Below are 22,117 nucleotides of genomic sequence, written 5' to 3'. Positions count from 1 at the left end.
GGTGTCTGGCAAGCCATTCATCTCGAACGCTATGCTTGAAAGCTGCTAAGGCTTCGGCGTCCGGACAGTCGACTATTTGGTTCTTTTTAGTGAGAAACCTGTTCCAAAGCTTCTGGGCTGACTCTCCGGGCTGTTGAGTTATATGACTTAAATCGTCTGCATCCGGTGGTCGGACATAGGTCCCTTGAAAATTTGCCCGAAAAGCGTCTTCGAGCTCTTCCCAGCTTCCAATGGAGTTTTCGGGGAGGCTTTTAAGCCAGTGCCGAGCTGGCCCTTTGAGCTTGAGGGGTAAGTACTTGATGGCGTGGAGATTTTCTACTCGAGCCATGTGGATATGGAGGATGTAGTCCTTAATCCAGACCCCAGGGTCTGTCGTTCCGTCATACGCCTCTATGTTTACGGGTCTGAATCCCTCTGGAAATTCATGGTCCAGCACCTCATCGGTTAAACATAGGGGGTGTGCGGCACCCCTGTATTTGGGTGTACCATGGTGTTCGGATTTTTATTGTCTTGCATTGCGTGCTGGAGCGCGCTTGCTTGGCCCGTAGATGGATCTTGTTGCGCCATCCTTTTGATGCGAGCCCTCACGTGGATCGCGTACTGGCTTGTGTGCGGCGTCGTTTGCCGCTCTATGTTGGCCACGAGGTCGTCTATCCGACCGGATGGCTGTTTTGTTTTTTGATTGCGAGGGATCTAAGGCCTCCTCATCGAATTCAGGTAGTAGCTTTCGCTTTGGGTAGCTCTTTGTGTGGCGACTACCGCCGTACTTTGCTGCAGTGTTGAGTACTTCACTCCATCTAATTCTGAGTGTGTCTTGTGCAGGCTTGAGCCTTTGTTTCTGCTTTTTCAGAATCCTCGCAGTGGCAACAAGCCTTTGATGGGTATTCTGTTGCTCTGGGTGCCTGTCCGGTGTGATGTCATCCGGACTGTTATCTTCGCCGGAGTCAGGTTGTTCGGATTGATTCTCCGTGTTGCCGTGGTCGGACGTTGGTTCAATGCCGTGTTTGTCATCCGCTAGCTCACCCTGCTCTATCGCCTGGTCTATATGATCGCTGTTTCCGCCGAGGCGGGATTTGGAGTGGCGCTTATGCCGCCGCTTTGACTGCTTCTCGAGGGAACGATCCTTCGCTGCGTCCTTCCGTTCCTCGTCGTCGTTTTCTTTGGGTGTGTCCACTATGTATACATCATATGATGAGGTGGGCGTCCAGTGCGTTGTGGGCAGTGGCTCCTGTTCGTCTCCTGCATCGTCGTCCATACTGTCGATGTCTTCAGAGTCAAAGGCGAGCATTTCGGTCAAATCGTCGACAGTGGCTACTAAGTGGGTGGCGGGTGGGTGGCGAATTTCTTCGTCGTCCGCATCCCGATCTGGCCGGCCATAGTTCGGCCAGGACTCTCCTGACAAGGAGAGAGACCTTAATGAGTTCAGTATGTCGCCAAAGGGTGAGTGCTGAAGGATATCCGTGGAGGTGAATTCCATGATCGGTGCCCAGTTGGATTTGATAGGCACGGGCGCAGGCGGTTCAGAGTCCATGGCCGGGGAAGAATCCGGTAGTTCGGCGTCACGGCTCCCGTGAAGGGTAAGGTCAATACTCGGCTCGATCACCGCTGAGAATGCGGCCTTCATGGAGGGGTCTATCCACCCGTCCATGGATGGCGCAATTGGCTCCTAATTGAGGGTCGTAGCGGTTGTCGGTGCGGTCTCCTGAACACTGTCCGATGGTAGAGCTAAATCATGCTCATCATAACCGTGCGGCGCACTCGGCAGGGGCTCGAATCTGTCGAAGATCAAGTCTCCGCGGATGTCGGCCGTGTAGTTTAAGCTTCCAAACCTGACCTGGTGGCCAGGGGCGTAACTCTTGATCTGCTCCAGATGGCCAAGCGAGTTGGCCCAAAGAGCGGAGCCGCCGGATACAAAGATTTGTCCGAGGAGAAAAGTCTCACCTCGGACTGCATCGCTATCGATGATTGAAGGAGCCATCCAGCCTAACGATGAAGACACAGAGGAACTCTCAATGAAAGCACCAATGTCGGTGTCAAAACCGGCGGATCTCAGGTAGGGGGTCCCGAACTATGCGTCTAAGGCGGATGGTAACAGGAGGCCGGGGACACGATGTTTACCCAGGTTCGGGCCCTCTTGATGGAGGTAATACCCTACGTCCTGCTTGATTGTTCTTGATAATATGAGTAGTACAAGAGTTGATCTACCAGAAGATCAAAGAGGCTAAACCGTAGAAGCTAGCGTATGATATGATTGTTTTTGTTGTTGTTGTTGTTGTTGTTGTTACGGACTAAACCCTCCAGTTTATATAGACACCAGAGCGGGCTAGGGTTACACAGAGTCGGTTACAAGGAAGGAGATCTACATATCTGTATTGCCAAGCTTGCCTTCCACGCCAAGGAGAGTCCCATCTGGACATGGGACGAAGTCTTCAATCTTGTATCTTCATAGTCCAACAGTTCGGCCAAAGGATATAGTCCGGCTGTCCGGAGATCCCCTAATCCAGGACTCCCTCAATGACCATAAAAGATATTACTCATATAAATAGAACAACCATTATTCTCTGATTTAAATGAATAATCGTCTTGCAACAAACAAGATCCAGACATAATGTTCGTGCATAACGCTGGGACCAAATAACAATTATTCTGGTCTAAAACTAATCCCGAAGGTAGATGTAGAGGTAGCGTGCCGGCGGCGATCACATCGACTTTGGAACCATTTCCCACGCGCATCGTCACCTCGTCCTTAGCCAATCTTCGCATAATCCATAGCCCCTGTTTCGAGTTGCAAATATTAGCAATAGAACCAGTATCAAATACTCAGGCGCTACTGCAAGCATTAGTAAGGTACACATCAATAACATGTATGTCAAATATAACTTTCACTTCGCCATCCTTCTTATCCGCTAAATACTTGGGTCAGTTCCGCTTCCAGTGACAGGTCCCTTTGCAGTAGAAGCACTCAGTCTTAGGCTTAGGTCCAGCCTTGGGCTTCTTCACTTGAGCAGCAAGTTGCTTTCCGTTCTTCTTGGAGTTCCCCTTCTTCCCTTTGCCCTTCTTCTTGAAACTGGTGGTCTTGTTGACCACCAACACTTGATGCTCCTTCTTGATTTCTACCTCCGCAGCCTTTAGCATTGCGAAGAGCTCAGGAATCATCTTATCCATCCCTCGCATATTATAGTTCATCATGAAGCTCTTGTAGCTTGGTGGCAGTGATTGAAGAACTCTGTCAATAACACTATCATCAGGGAGATTAACTCCCAGCTGAGTCAAGTGATTGTGGTACCTAGACATTCTGAGTATAAGTTCCCTGACAGAACTATTCTCCTCCATTTTGCAGCTGTAGAACTTATTGGAGACTTCATATCTCTCAATGTGGGCATTTGCTTGAAATATTAACTTCAACTCCTGGAACATCTCATATGCTCCATGATGTTCAAAACGTCGTTGAAGTCCTGATTCTAAGACGTAAAGCATGGCGCACTAAACTATCGAGTAGTCATCAGCTTTGCTCTGCCAGGTGTTCATAACATCTGGCGTTGCTCCTGCAGTGGGTTTGTCACCTAGCGGTGCTTCCAGGACGTAATTCTTCTGTGCAGTAGTGAGGATAATCCTCAAGTTACAGACCCAGTGTGTGTAGTTGCTACCTTCATCTTTCAACTTAGCTTTCTCTAGCAACCATTAAAATTCAACAGAACAACAGCACGGGCCATCTATCTACAACAACATAGACATGCAAAATACTATCAGGTACTAAGTTCATGATAAATTAAAGTTCAATTAATCAAATTACTTAAGAACTCCCACTTAGATAGACATCTCTCTAATCATCTAAGTGATCACGTGATCCATATCAACTAAACCATGTCCGATCATCACGTGAGATGGAGTAGTTTTCAATGGTGAACATAACTATGTTGATCATATCTACTATATGATTCATGTTCGACCTTTCAGTCTCAGTGTTCCGAGGCCATATCTGCATATGCTAGGCTCGTCAAGTTTAACCCGAGTATTCCACGTGTCAAAACTAGATTGCACCAGTTGTATGTGAATGTAGAGCTTATCACACCCGATCATCACGTGGTGTCTCGACACGACGAACAGTTGCAACGGTGCATACTTGATACGTCCATTTTGCATCATGCTTTTATATTGATATTTATTGCATTATGGGCTGTTATTACACATTATGTCACAATACTTATGCCTATTCTCTCTTATTTTACAAGGTTTACATGAAGAGGGAGAATGCCGGCAGCTAGAATTCTGGGCTGGAAAAGGAGCAAATATTAGAGACCTATGCTGCACAACTACAAAAGTCCTGAAACTCCATGGGAGTCATTTTTAGAATATATAAAAAATATTGGGAGAAGGAAGCACCAGAGGGGGGCCACCCACCATCCACGAGGGTGGGGGCGCGCCCCCCTGCCTCATGGGCCCACTGACAGGCCTCCGGTGCCCATCTTTGGCTATATGAGGTCTTTCGCCTTGGAAAAATCATAAGCAAGCTCTCGGGACGAAACTCTGCCGCCACGAGGCGGAACCTTTGCGGAGCCAATCTAGGGCTCCGACGGAGCTGTTCTGCCGGGGAAACATCCCTCCGGGATGGGGAAATCATCACCATCGTCATCACCATCGATCCTCTCACCAGGAGGGGGTCAATCTCCGTCAACATCTTCACCAGCACTATCTCATCTCAAACCCTAGTTCATCTATTGTATCCAATCTTTGTTCCAAAACCTCAGATTGGTACGTGTGGGTTGCTAGTAGTGTTGATTACTTCTTATAGTTGATGCTAGTTGGTTTACTTGGTGGAAGATCATATGTTCAGATCCTTTATGCATATTAATACCCCTCTGATTATGAACATGAATATGCTTTTTGAGTAGTTACACTACAAAAAAATACACTTTCGTGATGATACATGTTTGTCACAGTAGGTCACGTTTTCTGTCATGCATGTACATCCATGACAATTTTATGACAGAATCAAGATAGTCATACCTGTGCTATCGTAGAAGTGTTCCATGACATTATCAAAATTATCATCACGGAAGTGTTCACTTCCATGATGATAAATCGCGCGTCACAGAAGTGCTTTCGTCAAGGGTGACCGACACATGGCATCCACCGTAACGGAACACCGTTAAGCTATTGGGTCCGGTTTTGGATCTGATAACCCGTTAACAGCCCCGACCAATGGGGTTTTTCCACATGTAAAATCATAATTAGCTGGAGGGAACACGTGTCGGCTCGCCGTTGGGACAGATGTCATCCAGTCATTGGACCCAAAGCGCCTACGATACGTCGACATGTGGCACGACCCAACAGAGGCCCATTCCTGTGAAAAGGCCGGCCCGTTTGACTTGGTCAAAAGGTGGCAGGCCAGCGCACGACAAGCCTGTTAACGGCCTGTTCTCATATAGCCCATTTACAGCCCGCTAACCCAGGGCCCGTTTACGGCCTATCTGAATTAGGCCCAGTAGCGTCATCTGGGCCGTCCAATATAGTTCCAGCCCGTTTTAACTTCCGGCCCATGTATAGCCCATGATGTCGTTCTGCCCATATGAGGCCCTTAGTAACCCTCGGCCCATTAACGGCCCGTGGTAAAACTGGCCCGTAATGAATAGTGTATCACTTTATACCCATTAACGGCACATTATTCCGCTGGGCTGTTTCCAGCCCATGTTATCTTTCGACCTTCTCAGGGCCCATTTATTCTTGGTCTCATTTCCTGCATTCATTTACTTTCGGCCCGTTACTGTCACTTTTTGCCTGTGGGCCAAATTCAGCCCGTGGTTACAGTCGGCCCGTTTGTGGCTTGTTAATACGTTGGGCCGTTTTCATAGCGTCATCAAATACGACCGATTTACGACGGCCCGTTATGGTCGGCCCATGAATGGACGATTTCAACTCTAGCCCATTTACAGCCATAATGTGGTCTGTTATTGGCCCATGTTTGGCCAACCGATCATACGGCCCATAGAAGGCCCATTGTGTTAACGACCCGTATAAGGCCCATGGTTTCTACGCCCCGTAGAAGGCCCATTGTTTCTACAACCCTTAGAAGGCCCATTGTTTCTACGGCCTATACAAGGCCCATGTTAACTATAGTAAATATGTAGCCCATGGTTAATGTGGCCTAGTTTTAAAAAATAGGTTATTGCGGCCACTAGCAAACCGCGGAAAAAGAACTGCACTGACTACAAGAAAACAAATAAACAAGACAATAAGTAAATAAATAGGCAAGCAACTTAAGCTAGGCTATCACGGCTATTACACATATTACATCCACTGGACAGGTGTGTTTTAAACCTGTGCAGATATAGGGAACAAAGCAACATATAAACGCCGCAGCAAAACAAGTCCAGAACTGAAACCACTTCAGAAGAGCTCAAGAAACAATATCCTGGGTACCCATAATGCTGGCAAGATGCTGAGCAAGCTTATTAACTTTCTCTGGTTTGGTGCTTAAATCCTCCAGCACTTGCTGTTGCACCAGAAAGTATGCATCTGAATTATACAGGGTCTTCCTCAGGTCTTCGGCTTCTTGTCGCATAACATCTGATCGATGTCTTTCAACTTGAAGTTGAGACTCAAGAAGCCGAACTGATTCAGGTAGCGAGTTTGAAGAGCTGGTGCTAGCAGTAGTAGCCAGTAAATCGAACACTACATCAAGACAGGACTTTCGGGTTGTCTCAGTGTCTTCAATATAGTTTTTATCAACTTTCTTGGAGAGCAACAGGGATGTCTCACTATCTTGAACCTTATCTACATTACTTCCTGTACCATTTCATAATGGGGTACTCTTCTCCAATATTTTATCCGCATTCTAAAAGAGAAGCAAACAAACACATCACAGGTTTACAATGTAGTATATGAAACTCATTTTGGTAAACCAGTTCAGTAGTAAGGTGGTCAGGATAACAACATGAAACAAACATATATCTATGTAGTATGGTCACTGTATGGTCTATATCATTCTAGTTTATGTTGCCAAATCAAGATAGACACCATTCGAATCTTATCTATTTAAGACAAAGCAGCTTAGACAGAATATAAGTGTGGGAAACTACACAACAATAACAAAACTTGTAAGGTGCATGGCATGAGAATATAACTGTTGTGTCATTGGAGTTTATGTCACTTTATTCAATAGCAGTTTATGTCACTTTATTCAATTGAAACTGAAATCAACATAGAGCAAGTTACAACAGCAAACACGTTAAAGAAACAGGTTTAAAACATACCTATTGTGCCATTGGAGTTTCAGTTGCATCCTTCAAATTTGAAATTAGTTGGTATGAGTAAATACAGTGATGCAAGAGCAAAGTATTATGAACCATAGCTACGGAACCTGACCTGAGAACAATTCTTCTTCTTCTTTAAGCATTGAATTGGGGTTCAGAGTGGTGGTCCTCGTGCTTTGGGCACTGCAATTGCCTTACTAACTGCTCGTGTTTGGGTGCTCTGAGGTGGAGACGGTGCTGTGTCAACGGGAACTGGGTTACTATCTGCTAGCGTTGGGGTTAGAAGGGGCGTAGCTGGTTCTCTGTCCAACTGGGTAGGGGTACAATCTGCGTCAGTCTGGGTTATGTGTGGTGGGGCTGGTTCTTGGGCAGGTACAACCATGGTTCTATCTCCATCGACAGGTAGCACGATCTTTTCCGAAGACCGTGTTTTGACTCCCACAGATACTGCCATCACCCCCTCCAATTGAAATGGCTAATAAACAGGAAAAGCAATTGAATGTACAAACATTGTAAGATAGACAGGTGCAATGGATAGTAGGGAAGAAAACAGGGCATGAAATAATTCACATTTATGTTGTCTAACCAAATAGAATAGCAGGACATAATTTCACATATATGATGGCTAATTAAACAGGATAGCATGACACAATTTCACACGTATGATGGCTAACTAAATAGGATAGAATGACATACTTCAAAATATGATTTTTATGTAAACAGGATGACATGATATAACTATACGATGTGTCCATTAAAGTGGTTGGCATGCCATAAATCACAAACATGCCGTCGATGGAAACATGATGGCATGATATAATTCACGGATAGAATGACATAATTCAAAATATGATGACTATGTGAAGAGTGAACAGGATGAGATGATATAACTATATTATGTCTTTAGAAAATGGGTTGGCATGCCATAATTCAGATACATGTTGTTTATGTAAACATCATGGCATGATATAATTCAAATATATGATTTATATACTAAGGAAGTGAGCAGAGGGCAATCGCATATATGATGTGTCAACTAAGGAGATGGCATTCAATATCGTGTATATGATGTAATAACTAAGCATTGCAATACAACATATGCATGATATGAGTAATATAACCCTGCCAAGTATGAGCATACACCTCAGGGGGATAATAGGACTGGTCATCTGCCTCTAAATCCTCCTCTGAAGAGCTATCTGTAACCAGCAAGATATCTGCTTCACCAGGTAGCATTGTCTGCTCTGAAGACCTTGTTTTCACTCCAGATTTCTCCATCACCAATTCAAATGGATGATGCACAGGAAGAGCAGTTGAATATACAAACATTGTCGACAAAATCAATGAGAAATACAAAAAAAGGACGGCATGATAAAATTCACATATATGACGCTTGGATAAACATCATGGCATTGCATAATTCACATATATAATGCCTTGCAACAAGATAGCATTGCATAATTCACATATATAATGTCTTGCAACAAGATGGCCTTGCATAATTCACATATATGGTAATTAGACACTAAACAGGTGGCATTGACACAAAGCATGTCTAAACTAAGCAAATGACCTAGCAATGCAAGATACCATACGCACGATATGAGCAACATAACCCTGCCAAGTTAGAGCATGCACCTCGGGGTGGGGGGGATAGGACTGGTCATCTGTCTCTGAATCCTCCTCTGAGGAGCTATCTGTAACCAGCAAGACATGCGCTTCGTCAGATAGCATTGTCTGCTCTAAAGACCCTGTTTCCACTCCAGATTTTTCCATGACCGTGCCGAATGGATGATGCACAGGAATAGTAATTGAATGTACTAAAATTGTTGACAAATTTAACACGTAATAAAAAATGATGTCATGATATAATTCACATATGAGATGACTGGCTAACCAGGGTGGCATTGCAAAATTCACATATATGATGCCTGGCTAAACAAGATGGCATTGCATGATTCACATATACGATAAAGAAACTGAACAGATGGCATTGACACAAAGCATGTCTAAACTAAGAAGATGACATCTTTGATGTATACAATAAGCAATGCAAGGCACCATATGCATGATTTTACTAACATCAGCATGCCAAGTTAGAGTAAAGACCTCATGGGGTAAATAGGAGTGGTCTTCTGCTTCTGAATCCCCCTCAAAACAGTTATCTTCCTCTTGATTACGATCCGAAATGGGTGGAGGGGGGCTGCCTTTGCGCCCACCATGGAGCGACGTCTGCATGAAATTTTATTGCCACACAAGGCTCGTCTCTTTTGCTCTACATGTTCAGTTCCATTGTGTACAATAACTGACATGCATAGGAATAAAACATAGTGAGATTATGTAAGGAGTGCATGCACAAATCCAGAGTGATGGTAGCAAACTGTGGATAGACCCAAAACAAATGATAGCATGCAGATAATAGGTTTAGTTAAAAAATACAGATAATGGCTCCTTTAATGTTTGTTTGCACCCAACATGAAACTCATAGTAGACACCCGAGATTAACCAGATAGTATTGATTGCTGCCCCAATATGGACCCCACAACCATTTAAAAACTCAAGTTTCAGCATAAGTTTGGACCTGAGTCGGAGTCTAATAGGTGAACACGACGATAAAGTAGCATGTCATCATATTAAGCAATGCATAACGTAAGCAGACATGGAAGAGTGCGACCTCTCTTGCGGACCCGTGTAGTCCTCAAGGTCATCTACTCAGTTGATGATGGTAATGCAGTTGTCGTGGCTGCCGGCGGCGGGGAAGAAGATCCGAGGCGGCGAAAGACAGTCTGGAGAGCGGATCCATGCTGTGGTGAACCCTTCCGTCGTTGGAGCAGCTGAGCTGGGGTGAAACACAGCACCGCAGGAGCAGGACAAACCATACAAGGTTTTCTTTGACACATATCTGTAACAGAAGTAATTGTGTAAGGGCTTGTTTGAATTTGAGGAATCTCATAATGCAGGGATAGGAAATAGATAGGAATAGGATAGGAATGCACGTGCAAAACAGAGAATTTAAAAACACAGGATTTCTGCCAATCTGGGTGTTTGGTTCACAAGAATTGGAAGATCACAGGATGCAAAGAAGCATGGTGAGATTAAGTCAAACCACAAGAAGTGTACAACCTCTTTGGCGAAGCCATGTCTATCTCAGCATGATTGGGTTGGCTGGTGAGGATGCTCCGGCTAACTTGGCTGTCGGAGGAGGGGAAGAAGATCTTAGGCGTCTGGAGATGGAGCCCGAGGTACTGCTCCACTGTGATGGAGGGTTTCATCGTTGGAGCAGCTCCGGTGAGTTGTACGACGCCGAGGTTGAAGCAGGACAACAGAGACAACGTTAACCTGAGTGGAATTCTAATATCATCTCCAATAGACGACATAAAATACATAACCACAAAGTTCTAGATGTATACATCAGCCGCTCATCTCTGAACTTAACTGTCGAAACTAAATTTAACTGTCGAAACTGAACTTAACTGTCGAAACTGAATTTTGCTGTCGAAACTGAATTTTACTGTCGAAACTGAATGCACTAGAGGTGAGTCTACACATCAGTCGATTGTCTTTTTCATCTCTGGTCAGTCGATTTTGCAGCCATTGGATACGAAATCAAGGGCCTGCAGTTCATCTTCAACCTCCACCCCCCTAAGCCGCCAGCCAACACCGGCCAAACAGCCGCCCCCCCGCCACCCGTGGTCGGGGGTGCGCCACCCCGCCCGCCCTGAAAACACTCCCCACCGCCGGTCCGCCGCCCTGGCCATCCCTGTAGGCCCCCCGTGCTGAGCTTTTTCTCCAGTGATCCCCACGCCACCGCCCCACCATCGCCGGCGACCACCGCCCCCACCTTGAACCCTAAGATAGATAGTGGGGTACCCCTCCGGCGAGCCCCCTCCCCGCTGCGGCTGGTTCTTCCTTAAATCCAGCGAGCCCCCCACCCCCTGAAAATCGACCGACCCAAAAGTCGATTCAGTCAACTGAAGTGTAGATAAATCGGAGCAGCATCGCAAGCAAGAGCAAGAGCGAGAGCAGCAGCGCGAGCAAGAGCAGACCAAGCAAGGGACCGAGAGCAAGAGCAAAGCAGCAGCGTGAGCGAGAGCTAAAGTAGCAGCAGCTCCTACTGATGTGGACGTCACCGCCGAGGGAGCGACGCCTGATGTCTACTACACAACCTTCTTCTTGTATACTTTGTTGGGCCTCCAAGTGCAGATGTTTATTGGACAGTGGCAAATTTCCCTCAAGTGGATGACCTAAGGTTTATCAATCCGTAGGAGGCATAGGATGAAGATAGTCTCTCTCAAGCAACCCTGCAACCAAATAACAAAGAGTCTCTTGTGTCCCCAACACACCCAATACAATGGTAAATTTTATAGGTGCACTAGTTGGGCGAAGAGAGGGTGATACAAGTGGTATATGGATAGTAGATAAAGGTATTTGTAATCTGAAATTATGAAAACAGCAAGGTAACTAATGATAAAAGTGAGTGTAAACGGTATTGCAATGCGTTTAAACAAGGCCTAGGGTTCATACTTTCGCTAGTGCAAGTTCCCTCAACAATACTAACATAATTCGATCACATAACTATCCCTCAACATGCAACAAAGAGTCACTCCAAAGTCACTAATAGCGGAGAACAAACGAAGAGATTATGGTAGGGTACGAAACCACCTCAAAGTTATTCTTTCCAATCAATCCGTTGGGCTATTCCTATAAGTGTCACAAACAGCCCTAGAGTTCGTACTAGAATAACACCTTAAGACACACATCAACCAATACCCTAATGTCACCTAGATACTCCAAAGTCACCTCAAGTATCCATGGGTATGATTATATGATATGCATCACACAATCTCAGATTCATCTATTCAACCAACACATAGAACATCAAAGAGTGCCCCAAAGTTTCTACCGGAGAATCACGACGAAAATGTGTGCCAACCCCTATGCATAGGTTCATGGGCGGAACCCGCAAGTTGATCACCAAAACATATACATCAAGTGAATCACGTAATATCCCATTGTCACCACAGATACGCACGGCAAGACATACATCAAGTGTTCTCAAATCTTTAAAGACTCAATCCGATAAGATAACCTCAAAGGGGAAACTCAATTCATTATAAGAGAGTAGAGGGGGAGAAACATCATAGGATCCAACTATAATAGCAAAGCTCGCGATACATCAAGATCGTATCACCTCAAGAACACGAGAGAGAGAGAGATCAAACCCATAGCTACTGGTACATACCCTCAGCCCTGAGGAGAACTACTCCCTCCTCATCATGGAGAGCACCGGGATGATGAAGATGGCCACCGGAGAGGGATTGCCCCCTCCGGCAGGGTGCCAGAACGGGTCTAGATTGGCTTTCGGTGGCTACGGAGGCTTCTGGCGGCGGAACTCCTGATCTATTGTGCTCCCGGATGTTTTCAGGGTATATGGAGATATATAGGCCGAAGAAGTACGTCAGGGGAGCCACATGGGGCCCACGAGGGTTGAGGATGCACCCAGGGGGGGGGGGGGGGGGCGCGCCCCCTACCTCGTGGCCTTCTCGAAGCTTCCCTTACATGCACTTCAAGTCTTCTGGGCTTCTTTCCTTCCAAAAATGAGTTTCGTGAAGTGTTAGGTCAATTGGACTCCGTTTGATTTTCCTTTTCTTCGAAACCCTAAAACAAGGTAAAAACAAAAACTAGCACTGGGCTCTGGGTTAATAGGTTAGTCCCAAAAATGATATAAAAGTGTATAGTAAAGCCCATAAGCATTCAAAACAGTAGATAATATAGCATGGAGCAATAAAAAATTATAGATACGTTGGAGACGTATCAGCATCCCCAAGCTTAATTCCTGCTCGTCCTCGAGTAGGTAAATGATAAAAACAGAATTTTTGATGTGGAATGCTACTTGGCATAATTTAAATGTAATTCTTCTTAATTGTGGCATGAATATTCGGATCCATAAGATTCAAGACAAAAGTTTAATATTGACATAAAACAATAATACTTCAAGCATACTAACTAAGCAATCATGTCTTCTCAAAATAACATGGCCAAAGAAAGCTATCCCTACAAAATCATATAGTCTGGCTATGCTCTATCTTCACCACACAAAATATTTAAATCATGCACAACCCCGATGACAAGCCAAGCAATTGTTTCATACTTTTGATGTTCTCAAACTTTTTCAATCTTCACACAATACATGAGCGTGAGCCATGGATATAGTACTATAGGTGGAATAGAGTGGTGGTTGTGGAGAAGACAAAAAGGGAGAAGATAGTCTCACATCAACTAGGCGTATCAACGAGCTATGGAGCTGCCCATCAATAGATATCAATGTGAGTGAGTAGGGATTGCCATGCAACAGATGCACTAGAGCTATAAGTATATGAAAGCTCAACAAAAGAAACTAGTGGGTGTTCATCCAACTCGCTTGCTCACAAAGACCTAGGGCATTTTGAGGAAGCCCATCATTGGAATATACAAGCCAAGTTCTATAATGAAAGATTCCCACTAGTATATGAAAGTGACAACATAGGAGACTCTCTATCATGAAGATCATGGTGCTACTTTGAAGCACAAGTGTGGTAAAAGGATAGTAGCATTGCCCCTTCTCTCTTTTTCTCTCATTTTTTTATTTTTTATTTGGGCCTTTCTCTCTTTTTTATGGCCTCTTTTCTCTTTTTTTTTTCGTCCGGAGTCTCATCCCGACTTGTGGGGGAATCATAGTCTCCATCATCCTTTCCTCACTAGTACAATGCTCTAATAATGATGATCATCACACTTTTATTTTCTTACAGCTCAATAATTACAACTCGATACTTAGAACAAGATATGACTCTATATGAATGCCTCCGGCGGTGTACCGGGATGTGCAATGACTCAAGAGTGACATGTATGGAAGAATTATGAACGGTGGCTTTGCCACAAATACGATGTCAACTACATGATCATGCAAAGCAATATGACAATGATGAATGTGTCATGATAAATGGAATGGTGGAAAGTTGCATGGCAATATATCTCGGAATGGCTATGGAAATGCCATAATAGGTAGGCATGGTGGCTGTTTTGAGGAAGGTATATGGTGGGTGTATGATACTGGCGAAAGGTGCATAATATTGGAGAGGCTAGCAAAGGTGGAAGGGTGAGAGTGCATATAATCCATGGACTCAACATTAGTCATATAGAACTCATATACTTATTGCAAAAATCTACAAGTTATCAAAGCAAAGTATTACGCGCATGCTCCTAGGGGGATAGATTGGTAGGAAAAGACCATCGCTCGTCCCCGACCACCACTCATAAGGAAGACAATCAATAAATAAATCATGCTCTGACTTCATCACATAATGGTTCACCATACGTGCATGCTACGGGAATCACAAACTTCAACACAAGTATTTCTCAAATTCACAACTACTCAACTAGCATGACTCTAATATCACCATATCCATATCTCAAAAAAATTATCAAGTATCAAACTTCTCATAGTATTCAACACACTCATAAGAGAATTTTATTATTCTTGAATACCTAGTGTCGGTGTCAAAACCGGCGGATCTCGGGTAGGGGGTCCCGAACTATGCGTCTAAGGCGGATGGTAACAGGAGGCAGGGGACATGATGTTTTACCCAGGTTCGGGCCCTCTTGATGGAGGTAAAACCCTACGTCCTGCTTGATTATTCTTGATAATATGAGTAGTACAAGAGTTGATCTACCACGAGATCGAAGAGGCTAAACCCTAGAAGCTAGCCTATGGTATGATTGTATGTTTTTCTACGGACTAAAACCCTCCGGTTTATATAGACACCGGAGGGGGCTAGGGTTACACACGGTTGGTTATAAAGGAGGAGATATACATATCCGTATTGCCTAGCTTGCCTTCCACGCCAAGTAGAGTCCCATCGGGACACGGGACGAAGTCTTCAATCTTGTATCTTCATAGTCCAACAGTCCGGCCAAAGGATATAATCCGGCTGTCCGGATACCCCCTAATCCAGGACTCCCTCAGTAGCCCCTGAACTAGGCTTCAATGACTATGAGTCCGGTGCGCAGTGTTGTCTTCGGCATTGCAAGGCGGGTTCCTCCTCCGAATACACCACGGAGGAGTTTGAATACAAGGATAGTGTCCGACCCTGCAAAATAAGTTCGACATACCACCATAGAGAGAATAATATTACCACAAATCTAATTTGCTGACATGTTTTGGCAGCATGACATCACGCCACGGCCCGGTAATTATTTGAACCGTGTTTCTTTAACCAGCCCCGCACATAACGCGAGGCGGTTTCTTGACACGTCTTGTCAAAGCAGAGATCGTGTTCCCCTTATTACGTGATTGTCATCAATATAGACGTGGATAACCCAACCGCGCCATCAATTACGGCGCTTGGAGGATAAGCGAGTTTTACCAGGCTAGTGGGGGCGCATAGTTTAGTCCGCCCTTATAAAGGGATAAGATCTCACCTTTTTCTACACATGCCTTCTTCCTCCTCTCTCATCCATTCTCGCGCACTCGAGCTCCAGCGCCCAAGTCCGCATACTTCTCCTCAACTCTCTCCAAACATGTCTGGAGCGGGAGGCAAGTGGATGGCCTCCTCCATCACGGAGGGACACATCAAAAAGCTATGTGGAGCCGGATACTTAGCCGCGGATATCGTGCACCGGCTGCCAGCCGCGCGGCAGGTCATCCCTACCCCGGAACCTCACGAAAGGGTGGTTTTCCTCCCCCACTTTGTTCGCGGACTAGGTTTTCCCCTCCATCCATTCGTCTGCGGCCTTATGTTCTATTATGGGCTGGACTTTCATGATCTGGCCCTGAATCTCATCCTCAACATCTCGACGCTCATTGTCGTGTGCGAGGCTTTCCTCCGCATCTGGCCCCACTTCGTCCTATGGCTGAAGACCTTTGTAACGCCCCGAGACCGATGTGCCAGGTGTCTTCCTGTTATTCGCCGTCATTGCCATGTCATTTGCTTGCGTGTTGCATCTTGTCATGTCATCATGTGCATTGCATCATCACATTTTCAAAACCTGCATCCGTCCGGGTTTCTCCCAGTTCCTTCCGTTGTCCGTTCTGAGCCCAGAAACACTTGCACGCGCCCGCGGCATGTCCGAAATAGTATTTTATAAGTGGCCGGAAAATATTATTAGAATGGGTTTAAAGTTGGCACGCGGTCTTATTATAGTGTAGGTAGGCTGCCTGCCAAGTTTCATCGCATTCGGAGTCCGTTTGATAGCCCAACGGATAACTATAGTGGCAATATAGTCGGTCAAATCTTCGGACGTTTTCGGTCTCCCAAAACGGATGCCGGGTTGCATTCCTCCTCTCCTTAGCCCGACCACACACATAACCTCGTTCGCCTAACCCCCCCTCTCTGCATAGTGCTTCTACTCGCGTGCGTCCGGCAGTTGTCCTGAACCCGACCCGGGCAGTCGTCACCGTTGTGTCCGGATCATCCCCAAACATCTACAAAACATCTCCGTTTTCTTATTTGGGCTCCCTAGCCTATTTTTCCCGACCGTCGTTTTACGACCGGAGGGTTCTGTTAGCCCCTAACCTAACCCACCAGCGTATATAATGGGCAACCCTAGGAATTTGGGATCCTGTCCCATCCTTCCATCCATCCAATCCATCCCCGCCGCCACTCTTCTTGTTTTCAGTGCCCAACCAACCACCAAGCCGATCCAATCCATCCACGACCAACCTCACTGGCCTCTGCTCAATCCCTCTCCTTCCTGATGCCATGGACATGCCGCCGCCGCCTGTAGCTTCCACGCACCCATACCCGTGCAACAGCGAGCAGCGCCTGAGCTCGTCTCATCTCCGCGCCGCTAACGAGCTTCGTTCAAGTAGGAGCTCCCGCAAGACGCCAGGAACGAGACCCCATGCTCTTCTTTGTTCCAGATCCTCCCCGTGCTCCTCCTCGCCTCGTCGTCCGGCGCCACCACTATGGACCGAACCAGGTCAGACCACCCGCTCCTTCTTCCTGTCTTCCTCTTCTTCTCGTCTCTCCCTTCTCTAACCTCTCCCTCCATCTCTTATGCCATAGGAGCAGTGCCATGGATGACACGCGCCCGAGCTCCTTGAGCCTCGCTCGGAGCGGCCAAGCCGCCGGAGCTCCATTCCCTCCGCATCTGCTCCGTTCCCTGCCTCGACGACCTTCGCCGCTATCGAATCCGGCGAGCTCCGCGTCTGAAGCTGCTTCCTGAGTCGAGCACCATGGATTTTCCTCCGCCGCTCATCGCTGCCACGGGACACCAGCTCCCTTGACCGATCCCCGTTGCTGACCAAATCGAGCTGCCCCAGGGCCCCTTCGTCCTCTGCTATGTTCGATCCGGAGGATCCCGACCGGAGCTGCCCGCGTTGAACCGTCCCTGCCCAGCACGCCTACGGCCGCTGCCGCGTCATGCTCTACATCGAGCTCCAGCGAGCGCCGCTACCCTACCTCGCTCCCGTTGACCTTTTGTTTGGTTCGCTTCCATCCAGCCGGCCTGCGAGGCCTCTCCACCAGCTGGGCCGCGCCCACGGTGAGGCCAATCCCAGCACTACCTGGCCTCTTCACTAACCTAGGCCGAGGCCCATGGTGAGCTCCCAGTGCCCACCAGATTTAGCTTGCGTCTTTTTTTTTCATTTTGGCGATTTTATCATTTATTCCAGAGACAACAGTTTTGCAGAAAACCCCTTCATGATCATTCATTTAATAACTTCACAACCATGCATCGGATCTAAATAATTTATATATGTAACTTGATTAGAATTTCATCTAGTTTCACAATATCCAACTTTCATGCATGTTTGAAATGTTTAAAATGTTGTTTGTTTAAGTTTTGCTTAATTGCCATGTTAAAATGATTTATTTCATAACTAAATAACCGTAGCTCGGTTTTAAATAATATTTATATGCAAATGCGGTAGAAAAATGCCTAGTTTAACATGGTGCACTTTTCTATCATGTTTAATAACTCTAAAATTGTGTTTAGGGCAGAATATTACCATAACCAAAATATGCACATGAGGAGTTTCTGGACTTGTTGTTTGTTGTTTCCGGCCTCATTTAAACTTGACTAGATAGGTAGTTTTCTTTGCTTCACCCTCTTGCCATGTTTAACAACATTTAATATTGTTGGGTACATAAACGAGAGAGAACTAAATAAGTCATGTGGTGTTTTCTTCAATATGCAACTCTGTTGCATAATGAGCTCCACTTAATTTGTAGGATTGCTTGTGCACTTTACCATGCCATGCTTCATTAAATCGGACATGCATCATACTTGATTGTGCATCATGCCATGTTCATGCCATGGTTGTTTACTATGTTGTTTGCTTCTTTCCGGTGTTGCTTCTTTGGGTTGGTTCCGATAACGTCGCGTGTGTGAGGATCCGGTCGACTACGTCCGTTTGATTTCTTCGTGGACTCGTTCTTCTTCCTTGCGGGATCTTAGGCAAGATGACCATACCCTCGAAATCACTTCTATCTTTGCTTGCTAGTTGCTTGCTCTTTTGCTATGCGTATGCTGTGATACCTACCACTTGCTTATCATGCCTCCCATATTGTTAAACCAAGACTCTAACCTACCTTGTCCTAGCAAACCGTTGTTTTGCTATGTTACCGCTTTGCTCAGCCCCTCTTATAGCGTTGTTAGTTGCAGGTGAAGATTGGAGCTTGTTCCATGTTTGGAACATGGATATTTTGTTGGGATATCACAATATCTCTTATTTAATTAATGCATCTATATACTTGGTAAAGGGTGGAAGGCTCGGCCTTATGCCTGGTGTTTTGTTCCACTCTTGCCGCCCTAGTTTCTGTCATATCAGTGTTATGTTCCCGGATTTTGCGTTCCTTACGCGGTTGGGTTATAATGGGAACCCCTTGACAGTTCGCCTTGAATAAAACTCCTCCAGCAATGCCCAACCTTGGTTTTACCATTTGCACTAACAACCTACCACCTTCCCTTGGGTTCTGCAGACTCAAGGGTCATCTTTATTTTAACCTCCCTGGGCAGTGCTTCTCTAAGTGTTGGTCCGAACCGAGCTGCCTGTGGGGCCACCTTGGGGAAACTTGAGGGTTGGTTTTACTCGTAGCTAGTCTCATCTGAGTGTGCCCTGGGAACGAGATATGTGCAGCTCCTATCGGGATTTGTCGGCACATTCGGGCGGTATTGCTGGACTTGTTTTACGATTGTCGAGGACGTCTTGTAACCTGGATGCCGAGCCTGATCGGATTGTCTTGGGAGAAGGAATATCCTTCGTTGACCGTGAGAGCTTGTGATGGGCTAAGTTGGGACACCCTGTAGGGTTTTGAACTTTCAAAAGCCGTGCCAGTGGGTATGGGCAGATGGGAATTTTTTTAATGTCCAGTTGTAGAAAACCTGATACTGATCTTAATTAAAATACATCAACTGCGTGTGTAACCGTGATGGTCTCTTCTCGGCGGAGTCCGGGATGTGAACACGGTGTTGGAGTTATGCTTGACGTAGGTTGTTCTAGGATCTCTTCTTGATCATAGTTGTTCGACTGTGCTTTTGCCTTCTCTTCTCGCTCTCATTTGCGTATGTTTAGCCACCATATATGCTAGTCGCTTGCTGTAGCTCCACCTCATACCTTACCCTTCCTATAAGCTTAAATAGTCTTGATCGCGAGGGTGTGAGATTGCTGAGTCCCTGTGACTCACAGGTACTTCCAAAACCAGCTTGCAGGTGCCGTTGAACCGTGTAGATGACGCAACCGAGCTCAAGGAGGAGCTCAATGAAGATCGTGTTCGTTATGTCGTTTCCATTTCCAGTTGATCAGTAGTGGAGCCTAGTTGGGGTCGATCGGGGATCTGTGTAGCATTTGGGGTAGTCTTATTTTATTTTGGTTCCGTAGTCGGACCTTGTTTGTATTTGGCTGATGTAATGCTTTATTCATGTAATTGTGTGAAGTGGCGATTGTAAGCCAACTATGTATTCTTTTCCCTTATGTATTACATGGATTGTGTGAAGATTACCTCACTTGCGACATTGCTTTCAATGCGGTTATGCCTCTAAGTCGTGCTTCGACACGTGGGAGATATAGCCACATCGAGGGCGTTACAAGTTGGTATCAGAGCCTTCCCTGACTTAGGAGCCCCCTGGTTGATCGAATCGTTGGTGTTGTTGAGTCTAAAAAAATGTTTTGAGTCATTTAGGAATTATATATCGGAGAGTTTAGGAATTCTTTTTACTCCCCAACCCCTTCATTGCTCTGGTGAGGCATCCTGACGTAGAGTTTTGACTCTTCTCTCCTCAAATTTCACTAATTTTTTTAGGATCACGCGGGTATCTTGGAATCGTTCCGATGGTTTTGTGATGAGAACATTGTTCTTGGTGCCTCCTGACATTTAGGGGTTGTGGCAGTGTCCCGGGGAGTTGAGCTCCGAGGTGTTGTCGTCACAATTTTATCGTTGCAGTTCTGGAATACCTGAGTTTAGTTTCGCCGACATCGAAAATCTCTTTTATGCAGTTGTTGGTGAGATAACCTCGACGCCACCCAGTACTGGGGCGGGAGTTCGGGAGTATTGCCATAACTCGCATAACGGATGCTTTTCGAAGGTTGAGGTAAACGATTTCTGAAGGTTTCCTGGTTATGTGTTGAAGGATGGATACAGCTGGATGTAGGATTTGCTAGTTTTGGGTGAGATATTATGCTTCCCCTGTATCCCCAACACCTGATTGCATAACCGAAAAATTTCGGGAGTTTCATAAGTGGGAATTCAAGTAGCTCTTAGGGTATCTCTCCGACAGATGTACGATAGGAAATTAGGGTTCGACGTCTAGTGGTCCGCCTATCCACGGTTGGTTTTACAGTGGTCTCGTTGTGTCTTAAAGAGTCCTTGGCTATGCCGACTCGGGGACATTTCATATGTCATGTGCACTGCCTTGTACATGATGGTGCTGTATGATCGAGCCCGTGTAGGCCCCACCACGAAAACTTTGGACGAAATCTCTATCATATGTTTGTTCCGGCCTATTCTGCAAGCCAATCCTTTGTTTTGTTTTGAGTTGTGGTATTCGAGTTGCTTCAATGTCAAGTGTTGATTCCATACCTTTCCTAAGCGGTGTTCTCATATATCTATGTGAATGCCAATCCTTCATGATAATCGTGATTGACATGTCAATCTTTTCACCGGCGTGTTTCTTTTCAAGTGGATCCGATCGTTTTCAACACCCGCTTGATCAAGTATCAGTTCTTCTCAAGGTGTTTGTTTCATCCGTCTCCAAGTTGCCTTTGTTTTTTCCCACCCACCCACCTTTTTTTGAATATTTTACTGTGAGGCAAAGCCCCACAGCCCTTTATTAAAAAGAAATAACTGTACAAAAGTACATAAGGAATATATACAAGAGCTAAGAAACTAGACTAGAAAACTAAAGAACTAGAGTAAATCAACCTACCTGGACTAATTAGACTAAAGAGTTTATCCAAGCTTTAAGCTTGATGCTACTATCGTCCTTAAACCTATGATATTGAAGTGTGAGATCATGTACAAAGTTAGACCTCCAAGCAGCAAAAGTAGCTCTCTCCCTTCAAGGACTCGGATTTCTTAGTTCGTTATCCATTTTATGGATATAAAGTCTCTCCATTCCTTTTCCATCAATATTCTTATCCGGTGTTTCTCATGAAGATTCTAACGGAGCTTCTAGTTTATTATTCTTCGTTCTCTTTTCTTCTACGGTGGATCCAATTCAAGCTTTTGGTGTTGATCATATCCCTTTCCTTGTTTTCAATGCTTTCTCATGCTGGTGCAATTCTTAATCTTTCACCTCTCGCTATTCTATTGTTCCAGAGTGCTGGAGATATCTCAGAAGGCTCGTCTTGTCATTCAAGATCCGTTCAACCTATTTCGAGGTTGTTA

The sequence above is a fragment of the Triticum urartu genome, chromosome 7 (assembly GCF_003073215.2).
Source record: "Triticum urartu cultivar G1812 chromosome 7, Tu2.1, whole genome shotgun sequence".
NCBI lineage: Eukaryota > Viridiplantae > Streptophyta > Magnoliopsida > Poales > Poaceae > Triticum > Triticum urartu.
This window is presented reverse-complemented; position numbering follows the sequence as displayed.